The sequence below is a fragment of the Balaenoptera borealis genome (genome assembly GCF_965194805.1).
Source record: "Balaenoptera borealis genome assembly, chromosome: 20".
Taxonomy (NCBI): domain Eukaryota; kingdom Metazoa; phylum Chordata; class Mammalia; order Artiodactyla; family Balaenopteridae; genus Balaenoptera; species Balaenoptera borealis.
This window is the reverse complement of record NC_138879.1, coordinates 26,259,295-26,277,970: the sequence shown is the minus strand read 5'-3', so window position 1 is coordinate 26,277,970 and position 18,676 is coordinate 26,259,295. Positions and strand designations below refer to the sequence as shown.

General features: G+C 44.8%; 1 long non-coding RNA gene across 3 annotated transcripts in view; it reads left to right on the top strand.

The window, feature by feature from the left end:
• Positions 1-15,389: 15,389 nt before the first annotated feature.
• Positions 15,390-18,676, top strand: part of LOC309619331 — a 28,154-nt gene continuing 24,867 nt past the window's right edge. Inside the window, exons 1-2 of one of the 3 annotated variants that reach the window (XR_014238902.1) lie at positions 15,403-16,330; positions 17,503-17,600. This is a non-coding gene — a long non-coding RNA (uncharacterized lncRNA). Of the gene's footprint in view, positions 16,331-17,502; positions 17,601-18,676 lie in introns of all 3 variants that reach the window. The other 2 variants (XR_014238903.1, XR_014238901.1) reach the window with 2 other exon arrangements.

Here is an 18,676-nt window from a genome sequence, read left to right as displayed (position 1 = left end):
GCATCTTCTGCCCCCAGTGCCTACTAATAAATGATTTTCTGCCACTTTAATGATAAAGATAGAACATTTCAACATTCTGCTGCCCTTATTATTTGTCATTTTTGTTGATATTTCTATTGAACACATCTTTCAATATTTTAACAATGGAACATTTATCTAGGTTGTTCCACACCCAGCCTTTAGTGGTAAAGGTTTTGTTGTTATATCTCTATTATGTTTCCTTTAAAAATCATTATCCTATTTAAATGGATTCAGCCAATTCTATAGGCATTTATCTTATGATATTGATGAAACTGATACATAGAGGGCAGTGGTACACGTTGATTGGACTTGAGAACCTCTATTAGCACAGTTAAGTATAAATATTGTCTATATGTGAACCAAAGTACAGGCCGAGTGAGACTCCCTGACTCTTTTTCACTGTTTGCCCCTCAAGCCTGTGAGAAATGGAATATTTCTTGCCATATCAGTAAACAAAAGGTGTCACAGTCATCAGCACTTGCAGCCCTCCAACGTGAGCCGGCGGGCCCTGAGGCACTCTGGATATGCAAATACAGAATGCAGGCCCCAGAGGGCTGAGATGCATATCAAAGGAAGGATTTCAGTGAGCCCAGACTCTTGCATCTTCCCATACAAAGAAAAGCGCTGCATTCCTCACCTTGGGAGAGCTGGTTTTCCTTAGTTAACAATCACCTTTTGATGTTCCCCATTACCTGCGCCAGTCCCCTGCCCTGTCTCCTCCCCCCGGTACTTTAGCTCAGGGAGGAAGGAGCGCAGAGGGACTCGGCTGAATGAGGGGCCTGCGCGTCTCGGGAGGAGTTTTCAGCCGCTTTCCCCGCAGTCCGGGGGAGGGGCGCTGACGCTGCAGCCGGACCCTGCGCCTCCCTTGCCCCGTTTCCCCTCAGGACGCTCAGGCCGACCCCCTCCCCACGCCCACCAGGCCCCGCGAGCCAGGCTGAGGGCAGGGGCGAGAGGAGGGACCGAAGTTCCCCGGGACCAGACGCTGGGGGCCGCTCTTTCTGCACAGCAGCGGCGGGTGGCAGCGAACCCCTGCCCCTCAGAAGCTGGTCTTGCGCTGCCGCCCAGGCACCGGACCAGGTGGAGGGTCGGCGCCCATTTACCCGGCCCGCCGTCCACTTACCCGGCCCGCCGTCCCCGCGACTGTCGCGGCTTCGGCCGCCGGGGCCCCTCCAGAGCCGGCAGCCTCAGTGAGGCCGCCCTCCCCTCGGGCTCCGGGGCAGTTCCGTGACGGAGGAGGGAAGAGACCCCGAGCCGGGAGTTCCAGCTCTGCGGAAACGCGGGCTCTGTTCAGCGCGCAGGGGCTGGGACCGCTCTGCCCCGAGGCCTTCCGGGAGGGAGCGGGGCGGCGGGGGAGGGAGCCGCCAGGAGCGCAGGGCCCCGTCGGGGGTCCTGGAGGGGCGGCCCGGCCTGGGGGCCACGCCCACTGTGGCCGCAGCCCAGGCCTTTTTCCTGGAATCCCACACAAAAAAGTTAGAAAGATACACAGTCTATAGTTAATATTCACAAATGATTGTTGCTGCTGTGCTCACTATTCTATTAAAGGTGTAAAATCCATAAAACACTAAGTTCAAAATTAAATATGAATTTTTACCTTTCTAATTATGTCTCTGCTATTCACAGTTGTGGTTAACGAATCAGAGACTGTCGCATCACTAGTTAAAAATGAGCTCGTTAAAAAAATAGAACTCAGGCCCACCGGACCTACTGAATCACAATCTGCACTTTTACAAACTCCCCAGTGTACTTGTGTACCCATGAATAGTTGAAAGGTACATTTCTACCTCGACATGTCTTTTCTGTATGAGAAATACACACATTTTATGCAGTTTGATATAAATAAAACACTCAAAAATGCATATGCCTGTGCTGAAACCATCATTTTATCATTTCTTTTCCAGACAAGTATAGTCTCTATACTGGTTTTGTGGATCACATGCCATACTCTTTTCTTGTAGTTAGAAATAAGGTAGAGGAAGTTACTTTGTAAATATATATATATATATATATATATAGAGAGAGAGAGAGAGAGAGAGAGAGAGAGAGAGAGAGAGAGAGAGAGAGAGAGAGATGATAGATAATTGAAGACACTCTTCTAAATTAAAACCAGTTCTCTTAACTTGCTGTTTTCTTCTTGGGTCACACTATGAACTCTTCCCGTGGCCACATGGCATGTGTACTTTTAATTTCAGGGACTGCTGACATTCCAGGATGTGGCCATAGATTTCTCTCAAGAGGAGTGAGAATGCCTAGACCAAGATCAATGGGAACTGTACAGGGATGTGACGTTAGAGAAGTATAGGAACCTGCTCTCCTTGGGTGAGGATACCTTCCTTCCAGAATTCCTTATCCAACCACAGGGTTTGGAGTCCTTCATTTGTAGAATGTCTCCTGGAATCTTCTGCTTCCTACAATAGGGTTTCAGACTGCAACGTTTCAGGAAAGATTGGAAGTTTGTGGGTATAATTTTTCTTATTCTTTTAAAATTGCAGCCTCCCTTTTAATATATTTTGTAACTGCTTGGGATGTGTCTATATGAACTGTGTACTATATGCTTCTGTTATAGTCCTTACAATATTTTATTGTCTTATTTTCTGTAACAATTTTCCATGGATTCTTTGGGCTTAAGGTATATTTAAAGGGAGACAGTGGTTCTGGGACTTCCCTGGTGATGCAGTGATTAAGAATTCGCCTGCCAATGCAGGGGACCCGGTTCGATCCCCGGTCCGGGAAGATCTCACGTGCCACGGAACAACTAAGCCAGTGGGCCACAACTACTGAGTCTGCGCGCCACAACTACTGAAGCCGGTGTGCCTTGAACCCGTGCGCCATTTATTTTTTGGAGAATAAAACCACTTCTGAGTGATTAAAATTTAGACCAGCTAGTCAAAATGCTTTATCACCTGTTCTTCTAAAACACTGATCAATGGAACAAGTTTTACTAGGGATAACAGTGTAATTGTATTCTGGAGTTCATATGGGCAATATGGTTTATGACCTTGATGCTGGATCACGACATTTCAATGGTATAACTGCTATTATTTGTCTGTTTGTTCAACGATTAAAGTCTCACGTGATCTGAGTTCAGACTGGAGTCATCCTGGTCGGTTTCTGTCTATTGCAGATTTCTTCCAGTATGAAAGGACAAGAGCAATACGGCTTACTTTACAAAATGTCTTCAAACTAAATGATGATATAATCTACATTCAATTAATTTATACATACCCTACTGTAGAACAGGGTTTGTTACGGTGGCAGAGCCCGGTAATTATGTAAAACTGAAACTTTTTCTGCACTGGTTCAAGTCCTCTTCCTAAGAATATGTTTATAATCAACATTCTTTCACAAATTACCCAATTTAATTCACCATAGCATTCCTCATATCAACTAAACGGAAAATCCTAGGCTATATACAAATCCAGAAAGGGCCAAAAATCATCAGCCCCCATGGATTATTACAACCCATTGCTGAGGCATTCAAATTACTTATTAAAGAACCACTATGTCCATCAACATCATCAATTTATATATTATTGCCCCAATGCTAGCCTTAACCCTGGCTCTCACAACATGAATTCCTCTTCCCATATCTTATCCACTAATTAATAAAAATGTAGGCATATTATTTATATTAGCCATATCACACCTAGCCATTTATTCCATCCTCAGATCTGGATGAGCTTCACATTCAATATACTCACTCACTGGAGCTCTAGGGACAGTAGCACAGACAATCTCATATGAAGTAATGTAGCAGTTATTCTATTCTCAGTCTTACTGATAAATGGATCATTTATACTTTCAACGGTAATTATTACACAAGAACACCTAAGACTAATTTTCTCCTGACCCCTACCCAGAATTTGATTATCTCCGCAGTAGCAGAAATCCAATGAAGCCCCACTTGATTTAACAGAAGTAGAATCAAAACCTGTATATGTCTTCAATGTAGAAAATGTAGCAGGCCCATTCACCCCGTCCTTCCTAGAGAATATGTCAATTCCCCTATAATAAACATTTCCACAACAATCTATTTTTAGGAGCATTCGACAATCCCTAGGTGCCAGAATTATAGATTCTTTCATCTTGTAAATATAGTTTTTCTAAAAAATAATTTTTATAGTTTTACTACCTTTAAACAAAATGTACTCCATTGCTGTGGAATATTCCTTCATAGGAGCGTGCATGGTTCATTTCTGCATCCACCTGTGTTGGCCTTCAGGTTCTTTCAGGTTTGGCTCCTGTGGCTGCAGAGTCCATGTCCGTGTGTCCTGGTGCAGGGCTGGTGGGTTTGTGTTCAACTGGGAGGAGCACTGTGGGTCTCTGTTAACGGACTTCGCTATCTGAGGCCCGATTGTTTCAGAAGTGGTTGCATCCCCCCGTTGTGTACCAGGCTTTCCATTGCTCCACATCCTGCTGATATTTGATATCATTTGATTTCATGTCTGCCATTCTGGTAGGTGTATGCACAGTATTTTTCTTATGGCTTTAATCCCTCGGTTGTTAGTGAAGTTGTGCATCTTGTGGTATTCATGGACTATTTCCTGTTGTTTTTTAAAAAGTTTTAAAAATTGTGGTCAGATACACATAACATAAAATTTACTATCTTAACCATTTTTAAGTGCACATTTCAGGGTCAAGAAGTAATTCGCACTGTTGTGCAAACCTGACCGCCATCATCCTCCAGAACTTTTTCATCTTGCAAAATTGAAACAGTCCCCAATAAACACTCACTCCCCATTGTCCCTCCGTCAGCCCCTGGCACTCAACATCCTACTTTATGTCTCTATGTTTCCGACTGCTCTAGGGACCTTGTATGAGTGGATCAAGCGCTGTTTGTTTTTTTGTGTCTAGCTTACATCACTGAGCATAATCCCCTCAAGGTTCATCCCTGCTGCAGCCTGTGTCAGAATTGCCTTCCTTTTTAGGCTGAATAGCATTCCCTTGTATTGATGGACCGTGTTTTTTCTTCTCCATTCATCCATTAGTGGACACATGTAATATCTACATTCATTTCTCCTGTCATAATATTTGTGGAATAAAATCAGAAAGTCCTATGAATCAAAAGTCATTTGCCATTAACTTTTTTCTTAAACTTTTTGTTGTGGAAAACATCAAGGCTAAGAAAAGGGAAAAAATACATGTCAGCTTCACTTGTGTTCAGGAATTAATGCTTTACGGATTCCCTTTATTCCCTGTGTGTGTGCTATGCGTGTGCATGTGCCTGTTTGCATACATATGCTGTGCATGTGCATAGGTATGTGCACTTGCACACATTAGTGTGTGCATGGGCATATGCGTGCATGTGTGTTCACATGCTAGTGTGTGAATATATTTGTGCTGTGCACGTGCATATGTTTGTGTGTGTGCTGTGCCTGCCTGTGCGCACACCTGTGTGTTTGCTGGAACCGCTTGCAAGTTGGCTGCAGACCGAATTGTGCCCCAGATATATCCGCACGCAGCTGCTCTAATAATCCTGCATAGCCACGTAAAGGTCACAGATCTCAGGGATTTAAATGGATGGAGCAGGATGTCCTGACACAGAGTCTGTCTTCCAATGACTGTCACTGTCTCAGTAACATCCTTCACACCTTCTTTAAGCCCCATTCAGGGTCCAGTTTAGACTCCCATTACATTCAGTCACCTGCCCCAGGTCCCCTAAAGCAACAATGTCACCGTTGGAGAGCCCGGCCAAGGCTGTGGGTGCCCCTCCTGTTGACCTGGCCTCCAGGCCCTGCACTTGGCTCCTGTGTTCCCATCTCTCAGCCAGGCCCCGACTTGGATGGGGCCGCCACCTCTTTCCTTACAGGGTCCCATCGGCCAGTCAAGGGGGTTCATTCTCCCCAAACACAGCATCAGGAGTGGGGGGGTGACAGTCCCTACTGGGTCTCCTTCATGTGAGACCCTGTGCTGTTGAAAGAGCAGGCGCCCTGCCCTCGGGGGTGGGGGGCTGGGGGGTGACATGCGGCCCACGATGGGCAGGCGGGTCTCCGGGTGGGGCGAGCCAGTGTGCAAGGAGTTCCGCGGTGGGTTCTCCTCTCCAACGGCTTCTGTGCCCCTACCTCTCCCCGTGCCTCCCCTCGAAGACAGCGCGGTGCCTGGGACGGGAGCCATGGGAGCCGTCAGCCTCCGCCCCCTCTACACACACACACACACACACACACGCACACGCACACGCACACGCTGCAGGGAAGCAGGACCTGAGTGCAGGGCTCTCAGCGGCCCTGAGCGCCCCGCCCGGAATCGGCCAGCCGAATGGACAGACTGGATCTCCCGTCCCGGACAATGCAGGACTCTCCTGCCTGGGCTTCCAGTGTGGCCGCCTCCTTCTGGAAGCCTGGGAGGCTGGAATCAGGCCACTTCTTGTCTGTCCTGGCAGCAGACTGGGCTGCACTCTAAGAAGTTCGTGGCTCGCCCGTGGATCCTGACCATCAGGTGGCCAGAGAAATTGGGAACATTTCTGTTTTGCCTGTTGAAATGTTTAATGACAAAGATTTTGTTCAGTTTCCTGATGTGGGTGTCCAAAGATGAGAGACCCATGTGTGTGATCTGTACCTCCTATGAGATCAGCCCTAAGCTAGTTTAAACATGATCAAGTTCTGTCTACACGGTAGATTTAGACCTCTGCATGTTCTGTCTACTGATTATGTTTAGAGCTGACCATGTGTTGTCTATAATAAGAAGATTTAGACCTGACCATGTTCTGTGTACGCTAGGACTATGGGGACCTGGGTAGAGACCCGGCCTGGCCTCAGTACTGGGAAGCTCCGTGCCTGCATCGGAATGTCAGTGCTTAGATGTCTGGGGTCTGGAGCTGAGGTGGGCTTGTCTACGTAACAGCCTCTCTTCTGAGTGTGGTGACCTGGTCCTCCCAAGGGTCAGTGCTATGGTCGGGGCCTTAGTCTTAATCCCTGCAAGGTTCACCTTCCCTGGGGCTCATGGAGAATCCTCAGGAGGACTACCTGGCAATAATTCCAATTTACCAGCACGTGCATGGTGCATAGGGAAGCAGGTTTAGCTGGTGAATTGATTGCAGGGCACGCAGATCGGGCAAAAGGTCGATGGGTGACAGCTGAGGCTGCTGCTGAGCTCTCCCTCCAGTCTACCGTCCCTACTCAGCAAAGTCCAGAGCTGCCCCTCGGCTTTCAGCCCTGCTGTCCTGTGAGTTTTCTCAACATGTAAGTGAGACGAGAAAGGACTGAGCATGCCAGCACCAGGGTCGTGTGTTCAACTCTAGTATGAAAGCTTTAAAAACAGTGAAAATCACACAGAACCAAAGTGAGAAGAGGAGGACTCCTCTGGGACAAGTGTGGGGAAAGGAGACCCATCTGACACTTTTTCCCATCCCAGGAGGTCCCAGGGACCCAGCTTGTTTCCACATTGGGGGAGCCCCCTGCAGAGCCATGGTGTCCTGACCAAGGGGACGTGTGACCCCAGGTGCAGGGTCTGGGGAGGTGAGGTCACCCTGGGACTGTGGACATGTGACCCAGGTGGAGGGGTCTGGGGAGGAGGGTCACCTGGTGAGAGAGAACGTGTGACTTTAGGTGCAGGGTCTGGGGAAGTGGGTCACCCTGGTGAGTGTGGATGTGTGACCCCAGGTATAGGGTGTGGGGACTGTGTGGGTCTCACCACACCTGCATGGGTCAGGATCACATGTACGGGGAGACTGCATATGCACTCTTTGCCTGCAGTGTGTCCTGTCCCCTTTGAGATTTCCAACCTCTGCATTAAGGGTGTTGTCCTGATTAACCTGTGGTTCCTTTTCTTCTCTTAATCTTGTCACAATCATATGAGGTCAGGCATGTTTGGGTGGGTTGCTGCTCTGTGTTCTGGTGAGTGACAACACTTGGTGGTATCATATTAATATCATAGCATATCATATGTCTAATCTATGGGGGTCACCACTGCCTGGGTCCCCCTGGACAGAGGTCAGGTTAGCACAGACTAGCCCCCCCTAAGAATGGTCTCACACGTGCTCTGTGAGGGTACCGTGATGGCCCCTAAGGTAGGGGAACTGTGTCTGGGCCTCCGACATTTGTGATGAAGGGGAGTCGAAATGGAATCTCAATTAACAAGACATCATTTTAAGAATTTATTTAAAGTGAAATAAAACACATGTCACATACCCATTACCATCATCACCAGTTTAAGTGCATGTTTCTGAGGCATCAGGTATATTCACTTTCTCGTGGAGCCATCACCACCATCCCTAGAACTTCTCATCTTGCAAAACCAAAATTCCACAACCATGAAAGTCTCACTCCCCATTCCCTCCCACTGCCCCTGGCACCGATATCCACTTCAGTCCCTGAGTTGTCAACTCCAGGGCACCCACTGGAGTGGAATCCTGCAGTGTTGGCTGACGGGTCATTTTGGAAGAGCTGACTTTCAGTCTGAAGCTCTGCCTGTTTGCATCTGAAGAATCTGCATTTAAGGAGAGGATGTATGAAGAAGGGGGTGTATGAGGGACAAAAGTGTCCGGGGTGCAGGTGAGCCAGGACCTGACCAGCTGCCTTTTGGGTCCTCTGGTCCCATCTCTTGGTCTGTGCCTCATCTGCATCATCACTGTCCCCGCTGGCACCGCTGGGGTGTTGTTGTCTGAGTGAGATTCCCCTGGTGCCCCTGCTCTCCTCCCCTCCTCCTGCTGGTTGCGGAGGGAACTGCTTGCTGTGTGGGCTCTACTCCTGAGGCACGAAAGACACTGTAGCATGGACCTGCAGAGCGTGGGGTGTGGTCCCAAGAGCATGGGGCCCACATAGGACACAACATCGGGGCGTGACAAGTGCTAGGGCTGCCTCATCACTGACAGGGAATGTTGCCCAGATCCTGCTCGAGAGGGTGTGGTGGGTGGCCTGGGACCCTAGAGGCCCCATTCCTATCCTGGAGCTTGGAGAGTGCATCCCCATGGGCTCCAGATTCACCTCATATCTCAGCCATATCCCTCTGTCTTGTCTTTGAACTCAGGAAAACGAGCTCTCTTGTCCACAACATAGGCCTGGTCCTGTTGATATTAGGATTCTTTAAGTTAGGCGTCCTGGGATAGCAGCTCTTTTTAGGCCTGAGAAGGAACAACTTAGGAGTGTACAACAATTTCAGATGAAACTAATATTCAATGACTATCTCTAACTACTCGGTTGTTGACTTCTATTAGTCATTATTCTCCTGGTTTTAGCTCTGATGTGGGGACTACAGAGGAGTCAACATTTAAATCTTCATAATCTGTGTATTTGTAGCTTCAGTATCATTACTAACCCATAGTTTTTTATGGTTTGGGAAGAGTTATTGATTTCATGTATCATGTAAAGAATTCACAATGATGATAGGGAAATTAAGATTACAATAATGGCTAGTAAATTGTTCACATTTTCTCTACCTGTGCATCTATTGTATGCATATGAGTTAGTTTAGATGTCAATATTAGTGAAATGATATAGAGGACTAGAGAACTTATTTTAAAAATCACTATTAATGTGTGATGATGAAAATGTAAAAGTTCTTCCATAATCGGTGATGTTGTATCTTGAGAGCCTAGATGAAATTGATATGCTTTAGTGATATACAGGATTTTAGCCTATGATTTAACTTTGACAAAGCTACATCACTTTTTACTTTTATCTCATTTATTGAGAAAGACATAATTGTTATGGTGTTGGCTTGAAACTGGTTGAAAAGGACTTGAGTCCTTCCTTATTTTACATTTACATAGGTAGGATCTTGAAACATAGGATATGGTGGAGGGTATTCGTGTAACCATTCTAGGTTAGGAGTAGCAATTTCCACTGCTAAGACTTCTTGTTTAGACACAAATGCTTTTCAAAGTATGAAGATTATTAGCATTACTGCTGCTACTGAGATGAATGAGCCTAAAGACAAAATATTTCATGTTGTGTGTGCCTCAGGGTACTCAGACTAACGTAGTGACATCCCTGAGAGGCCACGAAAGTGCTGCAGGAAGTCATATTTACTACTACAAATATACTTGTGAAGTGAATTTTTGCTCATGCTGAGTTAAGTGTATAACCTGAGAATAGTGGGAATCAGTGTAGGAAGTCTCCTATAATAGTGAAGACTGCTCCCATGGACATTAGGTCATGGAAGTGTGCTACTACATAGTATGTATCCTGGAGGACAATGTCTGGGGATGAGTTGGCTAAGATGATTCCTGTCAAACCACCTACCGTAAAAAGAAAAACTAAAACCTAAAACTCATAATATAGTGGGAGGTCATATAATATTACCTCCGTGAACAGTTGCTAACCAGGGACTTCCCTGGTGACGCAGTGGTTAAGAATTCGCCTGCCAATGCAGGGGACACGGGTTTGAGCCCTCGTCTGGGAAGATTCCACATGCCGCGGAGCAAAAAGCCCGTGTGCCACAACTACTGAGCCTGCCCTCTAGAGCCCGCAAGCCACAACTACTGAAGCCCACGCGCCTAGAGGCCGTGCTCTGCAACAAGAGAAGCCACTGCAATGAAAGGGCCGCACACCGCAACGAAGAGTAGCTACCGCTCACCGCAACCAGAGAAACCCCACGCGCAGCAACCAAGACCCAACTCAGCCAAAAAAAAAAAAAAGAAAAGAAAAAGAAAAATTAAATAAAGAGTTGCTAATCAGCTAGATACTTTGACTCCTGTAGGGATAGAAGTAATTACGGTAGCTGATGCAAAGTATGCTCCTGAGTCCACAGCTATCCCTATGGTAAACATATGATGGGCCCACAAGAGAACTCCTAAAAAACCAGTGGACATGACTCATACTATTCCCAGATAGCTGAAAGGCACTTTTTGTCCTAAATAGTATGTAATGATATGTGAGTTTATAACAAACCCTGGTAGGCCATGAATACAGACTTCAGGGTGAGCAAAGAATCAAAATAGGTGTTGGTATAGGATTCGGTCTCCTCCTGCAGGGTCAAAGAAAGTAGTGTTTAGATTTCTATCTCTTAACAGTATGGCAATTCTGGCTGCTCGGACTGAGATTGGTAATTATAGTAATATGGCTATAGTTGGGGAAGATTAAACAAATAATGGTGTTTGGTATTGGGATATGACTGTTGGTTTTGTATTAAAGACTATAGTAATAAAAGTAATAATACCAAGAATTGAAGAGACACCTGCTAAATGTAAGGCGAAAACAGTTAGGTCGACAGAGGCTCCTGCATGGGCCAGATTGCAGGCTAGAGCTGAATACACGGTTCCACTGGTACCAGAACCAGCTTCTACTATTGGTGATATGAGTAGGAGTAAGAATGATGGGGGAAGTAGTAAAAAGTTTATATGATTTATTTGGGGAAATGCTACTTCAGGTGTCCGAGTTATTAGTGGCCCAAGTCAGTTTTCAAAGCCTGCAATCATAACGGGTACAAATATTAAGAAAATTATTACAAGTGCAGGGACTGTTATGACTACCTTACAGATTTGGGCATCTCCAAGTAGCGCTCCAGGTCAGCATAGCTCAGCCTGGATTAATATACTTAAGGTGCTGCCTGCTACTCCAGCTCAGGCACCAAATAGTAAATATAAAATGCCGATATCTTTGTGATTTGTTGAAAATAATCAGCAGTGTATGAACAGAGGTAAAATGACTGAGTTAGCATTAGACTGTAAATCTAAAGACAGAGATTGAGCCCTCTTTCTGGCAAACCCTGTGGTGAATCAACAAATTGAATTGTAACTTCAGAGAAGCAGCTTCAATTCTGCCGGTGATTTTCCTGCCTTTTTTTTTTTTTTCTTTTTTTCTTTCTCAAATGAAGGAGAAGTAGACTGAAGCCTGTTGACTAGAGGATTTGCCTGTTAACTAAAGTTTCCTGGGATTAAAACTCATCAATCTCGTAGAGATTTGGCTTAAATACAGTGTTTGCTTTACATTCAATTGATGTAGAATAAAGTCTTGCAATCCTTATTTTTAGGAATTAAGTAAATTTTACTTGTTTAGGGTTTTGAAAGCTCTTGGTCTGAACTAACCTAAATTCCTAGTCCAGCACCGATAGAATGGGTGTTGTGTGTAGTAATCGTGTGGGTATTATGATTGGTAATGATAGGAAGGTTATTTCTTTGCATGTTCAAATTGTTTTGTGTTTGTGTTGTTTAATGAAGGGAATATAGTTAGTGATGTGGAGTATGTTAGCTGCAAGTAGAAATATATGCTGAAGACTGCTATGATGGCTATTAGTGTTGGTAGAATGATGTTGTCATTTTTGTTATCTCTTGGATAATTATTCATTTGGGTAAAAACCCTGATAGTGAGGGGCGATGTCCTAATGATACTATAATGGTGAGGAAAAGGATTGTGATGGGAGGTGTTTTATCTCACGTGTGTGATAATGATACTCTGGTAGTACATGATCTGGGCATAAATAAGAAGAAGATAGTGTTGTTATGATATAAATTAGTATGTTTAGGATTGTTATAATCTGAATATACATTATAATAACTGTTATTCATCCTATGTTGGCAATTGATGAGGAGGGTGTAATATTTTCCAGGTGAGTATGGCGAAGTCTGCCTCAGCCTCCAGCTATGATTTATAATATCACTATGATTAATAGTATATTTAGGTTGATGGATGGTGGCAGGTGGTATAAAACTGATAGGGGTGCAATTTTGTCATGTTGATAGCATCAGGTCTGCTGTTCATGGGATGCTTTGTGTGACTTCAGTCACTCAGAAGTGAAATGGGGAAAGTCCTACTTTTCTGACAAGGGCGATTGTCATGAGAGTGGATGCTGCTGGATTAAAGATTTTTGTTATTCATTGTGCTCTTTGACCAGAGTATATTAGATTAATGATAATAGCCATTCTAAGTAGTATTAATGTGGTGGATTGTTTTAGGAAATATTTGTTGGATGCTTCTGTAGCTTATGGGTTCATCTTTTTATTAGAATGGGGATACCATTAACCAGTGTGAGCTTGTTATACAATTATATTTCCTGAGAAAATGGTCAGTAGAATGATAGTAAAAACAATGAGAGTTTATTAACATAGGAAGGATATACAAAAACATTTTGGGGGTATGGGCCTGAAGCTTACTTAAAGAACCTTACTATATAGCATGTGGTGTAATGTGGTAGCATGGAGAATGTAAAATTCTTAGGAAGAATTCAATTCCAGGAATAAGAGCATTGAAACCTCTATGATTAACTCTATCAAAGTAACTCTTTTGTCAGACATATTTCTTAAGTTTGTGGTGGGTTGCCTGGTATGATGACAAGTAGTGAAAACTCTCATATACATAGGGTTAATGTTAGTCGTAAAAAAACTTTTTATAAGAGATGTATGCGTTGATCATATCAAAATTGTGGGTAGGATGCTCAACTTCATAGAAAGGAGATTGTTATATGTGTTTTAATGATGACTTGGGCTGTATAAAATTCTGACACCTAAGGATTGTCGAATGCTCCTAAAAATAAATTGTTGTGGAAATGTTTATTATAGGGGAATTGACATATTCTCTAGGAAGGACGGGGTGAATGGGCCTGCTACATTTTCTACATTGAAGACATATACAGGTTTTGATTCTACTTCTGTTAAATCAAGTGGGGCTTCATTGGATTTCTGCTACTGCGGAGATAATCAAATTCTGGGTAGGGGTCAGGAGAAAATTAGTCTTAGGTGTTCTTGTGTAATAATTACCGTTGAAAGTATAAATGATCCATTTATCAGTAAGACTGAGAATAGAATAACTGCTACATTACTTCATATGAGATTGTCTGTGCTACTGTCCCTAGAGCTCCAGTGAGTGAGTATATTGAATGTGAAGCTCATCCAGATCTGAGGATGGAATAAATGGCTAGGTGTGATATGGCTAATATAAATAATATGCCTACATTTTTATTAATTAGTGGATAAGATATGGGAAGAGGAATTCATGTTGTGAGAGCCAGGGTTAAGGCTAGCATTGGGGCAATAATATATAAATTGATGATGTTGATGGACATAGTGGTTCTTTAATAAGTAATTTGAATGCCTCAGCAATGGGTTGTAATAATCCATGGGGGCTGATGATTTTTGGCCCTTTCTGGATTTGTATATAGCCTAGGATTTTCCGTTTAGTTGATATGAGGAATGCTATGGTGAATTAAATTGGGTAATTTGTGAAAGAATGTTGATTATAAACATATTCTTAGGAAGAGGACTTGAACCAGTGCAGAAAAAGTTTCAGTTTTACATAATTACCGGGCTCTGCCACCGTAACAAACCCTGTTCTACAGTAGGGTATGTATAAATTAATTGAATGTAGATTATATCATCATTTAGTTTGAAGACATTTTGTAAAGTAAGCCGTATTGCTCTTGTCCTTTCATACTGGAAGAAATCTGCAATAGACAGAAACCGACCAGGATGACTCCAGTCTGAACTCAGATCACGTGAGACTTTAATCGTTGAACAAACAGACAAATAATAGCAGTTATACCATTGAAATGTCGTGATCCAGCATCAAGGTCATAAACCATATTGCCCATATGAACTCCAGAATACAATTACACTGTTATCCCTAGTAAAACTTGTTCCATTGATCAGTGTTTTAGAAGAACAGGTGATAAAGCATTTTGACTAGCTGGTCTAAATTTTAATCACTCAGAAGTGGTTTTATTCTCCAAAAAATAAATGGCGCACGGGTTCAAGGCACACCGGCTTCAGTAGTTGTGGCGCGCAGACTCAGTAGTTGTGGCCCACTGGCTTAGTTGTTCCGTGGCACGTGAGATCTTCCCGGACCGGGGATCGAACCGGGTCCCCTGCATTGGCAGGCGAATTCTTAATCACTGCATCACCAGGGAAGTCCCAGAACCACTGTCTCCCTTTAAATATACCTTAAGCCCAAAGAATCCATGGAAAATTGTTACAGAAAATAAGACAATAAAATATTGTAAGGACTATAACAGAAGCATATAGTACACAGTTCATATAGACACATCCCAAGCAGTTACAAAATATATTAAAAGGGAGGCTGCAATTTTAAAAGAATAAGAAAAATTATACCCACAAACTTCCAATCTTTCCTGAAACGTTGCAGTCTGAAACCCTATTGTAGGAAGCAGAAGATTCCAGGAGACATTCTACAAATGAAGGACTCCAAACCCTGTGGTTGGATAAGGAATTCTGGAAGGAAGGTATCCTCACCCAAGGAGAGCAGGTTCCTATACTTCTCTAACGTCACATCCCTGTACAGTTCCCATTGATCTTGGTCTAGGCATTCTCACTCCTCTTGAGAGAAATCTATGGCCACATCCTGGAATGTCAGCAGTCCCTGAAATTAAAAGTACACATGCCATGTGGCCACGGGAAGAGTTCATAGTGTGACCCAAGAAGAAAACAGCAAGTTAAGAGAACTGGTTTTAATTTAGAAGAGTGTCTTCAATTATCTATCATCTCTCTCTCTCTCTCTCTCTCTCTCTCTCTCTCTCTCTCTCTCTATATATATATATATATATATATATATATATATATTTACAAAGTAACTTCCTCTACCTTATTTCTAACTACAAGAAAAGAGTATGGCATGTGATCCACAAAACCAGTATAGAGACTATACTTGTCTGGAAAAGAAATGATAAAATGATGGTTTCAGCACAGGCATATGCATTTTTGAGTGTTTTATTTATATCAAACTGCATAAAATGTGTGTATTTCTCATACAGAAAAGACATGTCGAGGTAGAAATGTACCTTTCAACTATTCATGGGTACACAAGTACACTGGGGAGTTTGTAAAAGTGCAGATTGTGATTCAGTAGGTCCGGTGGGCCTGAGTTCTATTTTTTTAACGAGCTCATTTTTAACTAGTGATGCGACAGTCTCTGATTCGTTAACCACAACTGTGAATAGCAGAGACATAATTAGAAAGGTAAAAATTCATATTTAATTTTGAACTTAGTGTTTTATGGATTTTACACCTTTAATAGAATAGTGAGCACAGCAGCAACAATCATTTGTGAATATTAACTATAGACTGTGTATCTTTCTAACTTTTTTGTGTGGGATTCCAGGAAAAAGGCCTGGGCTGCGGCCACAGTGGGCGTGGCCCCCAGGCCGGGCCGCCCCTCCAGGACCCCCGACGGGGCCCTGCGCTCCTGGCGGCTCCCTCCCCCGCCGCCCCGCTCCCTCCCGGAAGGCCTCGGGGCAGAGCGGTCCCAGCCCCTGCGCGCTGAACAGAGCCCGCGTTTCCGCAGAGCTGGAACTCCCGGCTCGGGGTCTCTTCCCTCCTCCGTCACGGAACTGCCCCGGAGCCCGAGGGGAGGGCGGCCTCACTGAGGCTGCCGGCTCTGGAGGGGCCCCGGCGGCCGAAGCCGCGACAGTCGCGGGGACGGCGGGCCGGGTAAGTGGACGGCGGGCCGGGTAAATGGGCGCCGACCCTCCACCTGGTCCGGTGCCTGGGCGGCAGCGCAAGACCAGCTTCTGAGGGGCAGGGGTTCGCTGCCACCCGCCGCTGCTGTGCAGAAAGAGCGGCCCCCAGCGTCTGGTCCCGGGGAACTTCGGTCCCTCCTCTCGCCCCTGCCCTCAGCCTGGCTCGCGGGGCCTGGTGGGCGTGGGGAGGGGGTCGGCCTGAGCGTCCTGAGGGGAAACGGGGCAAGGGAGGCGCAGGGTCCGGCTGCAGCGTCAGCGCCCCTCCCCCGGACTGCGGGGAAAGCGGCTGAAAACTCCTCCCGAGACGCGCAGGCCCCTCATTCAGCCGAGTCCCTCTGCGCTCCTTCCTCCCTGAGCTAAAGTACCGGGGGGAGGAGACAGGGCAGGGGACTGGCGCAGGTAATGGGGAACATCAAAAGGTGATTGTTAACTAAGGAAAACCAGCTCTCCCAAGGTGAGGAATGCAGCGCTTTTCTTTGTATGGGAAGATGCAAGAGTCTGGGCTCACTGAAATCCTTCCTTTGATATGCATCTCAGCCCTCTGGGGCCTGCATTCTGTATTTGCATATCCAGAGTGCCTCAGGGCCCGCCGGCTCACGTTGGAGGGCTGCAAGTGCTGATGACTGTGACACCTTTTGTTTACTGATATGGCAAGAAATATTCCATTTCTCACAGGCTTGAGGGGCAAACAGTGAAAAAGAGTCAGGGAGTCTCACTCGGCCTGTACTTTGGTTCACATATAGACAATATTTATACTTAACTGTGCTAATAGAGGTTCTCAAGTCCAATCAACGTGTACCACTGCCCTCTATGTATCAGTTTCATCAATATCATAAGATAAATGCCTATAGAATTGGCTGAATCCATTTAAATAGGATAATGATTTTTAAAGGAAACATAATAGAGATATAACAACAAAACCTTTACCACTAAAGGCTGGGTGTGGAACAACCTAGATAAATGTTCCATTGTTAAAATATTGAAAGATGTGTTCAATAGAAATATCAACAAAAATGACAAATAATAAGGGCAGCAGAATGTTGAAATGTTCTATCTTTATCATTAAAGTGGCAGAAAATCATTTATTAGTAGGCACTGGGGGCAGAAGATGCCTGATTTTATATCTTTGTCATATCGGTGCAGCTGTTTCAACAAGTAACTTAAAGACAAAATGGAAAAACAAGGAGGTTTGTGCCTGAGATCATGTTGATGTGAAACCGGGGATGGCCACCTTGTGCCAGGTGAGTTAAGTTTACCTGGCAGGTAGACCGCAGAGCTCCTGGGAAGCAAGGGTTGGAATTTTTCTGCTGGGTGCCCCTTAGCTTCTGTGACTTGACTGACTGTGAGTCATGTTTCGGGAAAGACCTGATCACAGGAAAAGGGTGGGAATAGAGTGATTTGGGGAGCAGCTAACAACATTCATCACAGCTCACGGCCTGAATGAATTTTAAAGAAAACAGGAAAACAAATGCTTCTTATGGAATCAGAGAATGTGAGGGCTGGACAATCCCAGAAAATGAGGAACACCCATCCCATTTTCCAGATGAGAAAACAGAGGTCCAGCAAGGTGAAATCCCTCACCCAAGTTGCACCCGTCTCTCCTCCCCACTACGTGGTTCATGAAAGCAGGACTCTTCCTGTCTTGATCACTGCTGAACCCCAAAAAGGGACAGGCATCTAGCAGCTGCTCCAAAAATTTTGGTTGACTGTAGGAACAATGCTATTTCTTTCTTTCTCACTCTTATTCAGGATTGTGCCAAGAACTCCCCAGGTTGCAATGTAATTCGATAAATGTAAATATTAATTGAGTTTTGTTGTGATGAGGACTTAGGCTTTGAAGGTAACAGACTTGGTTCAGATCTCGGTTCTGCCACTCAATAGCTGTTTGGCTTTGGGAAAATTACTAAACCTCTCTGAGATTATTTCCTCCTTTGTAAAGTGGGGATAAATCTATTTGAGCCAGCAGAGCACCTGCATGAGAGATGTGCGCTAAATATTGGTCTTTCTCACTCTCCTACGCCATCTCTCTGTTCTTCCCAGAGAAGTTGTACAGAAGGATATAGTACTTTTTAAAAATAGTTAACTAGTTAATTAATTAATTTGTTTTTGGCTGCGTTGGGTCTTCGTTGCTATGGGCAGGCTTTCTCTAGTTGCGGCAAGCGGGGGCTACTCTTTGTTGCGGTGCGCGGGCTTCTCATTGCGGTGGCTTCTCTTGCTGCGCTTGTTGTGGAGCACCGGCTCTAGGCGCGCGGGCTTCAGTAGTTGTGGCCTGCAGGCTCAGTAGTTGTGCCTCATGGGCTTAGCTGCTCCGCGGCAT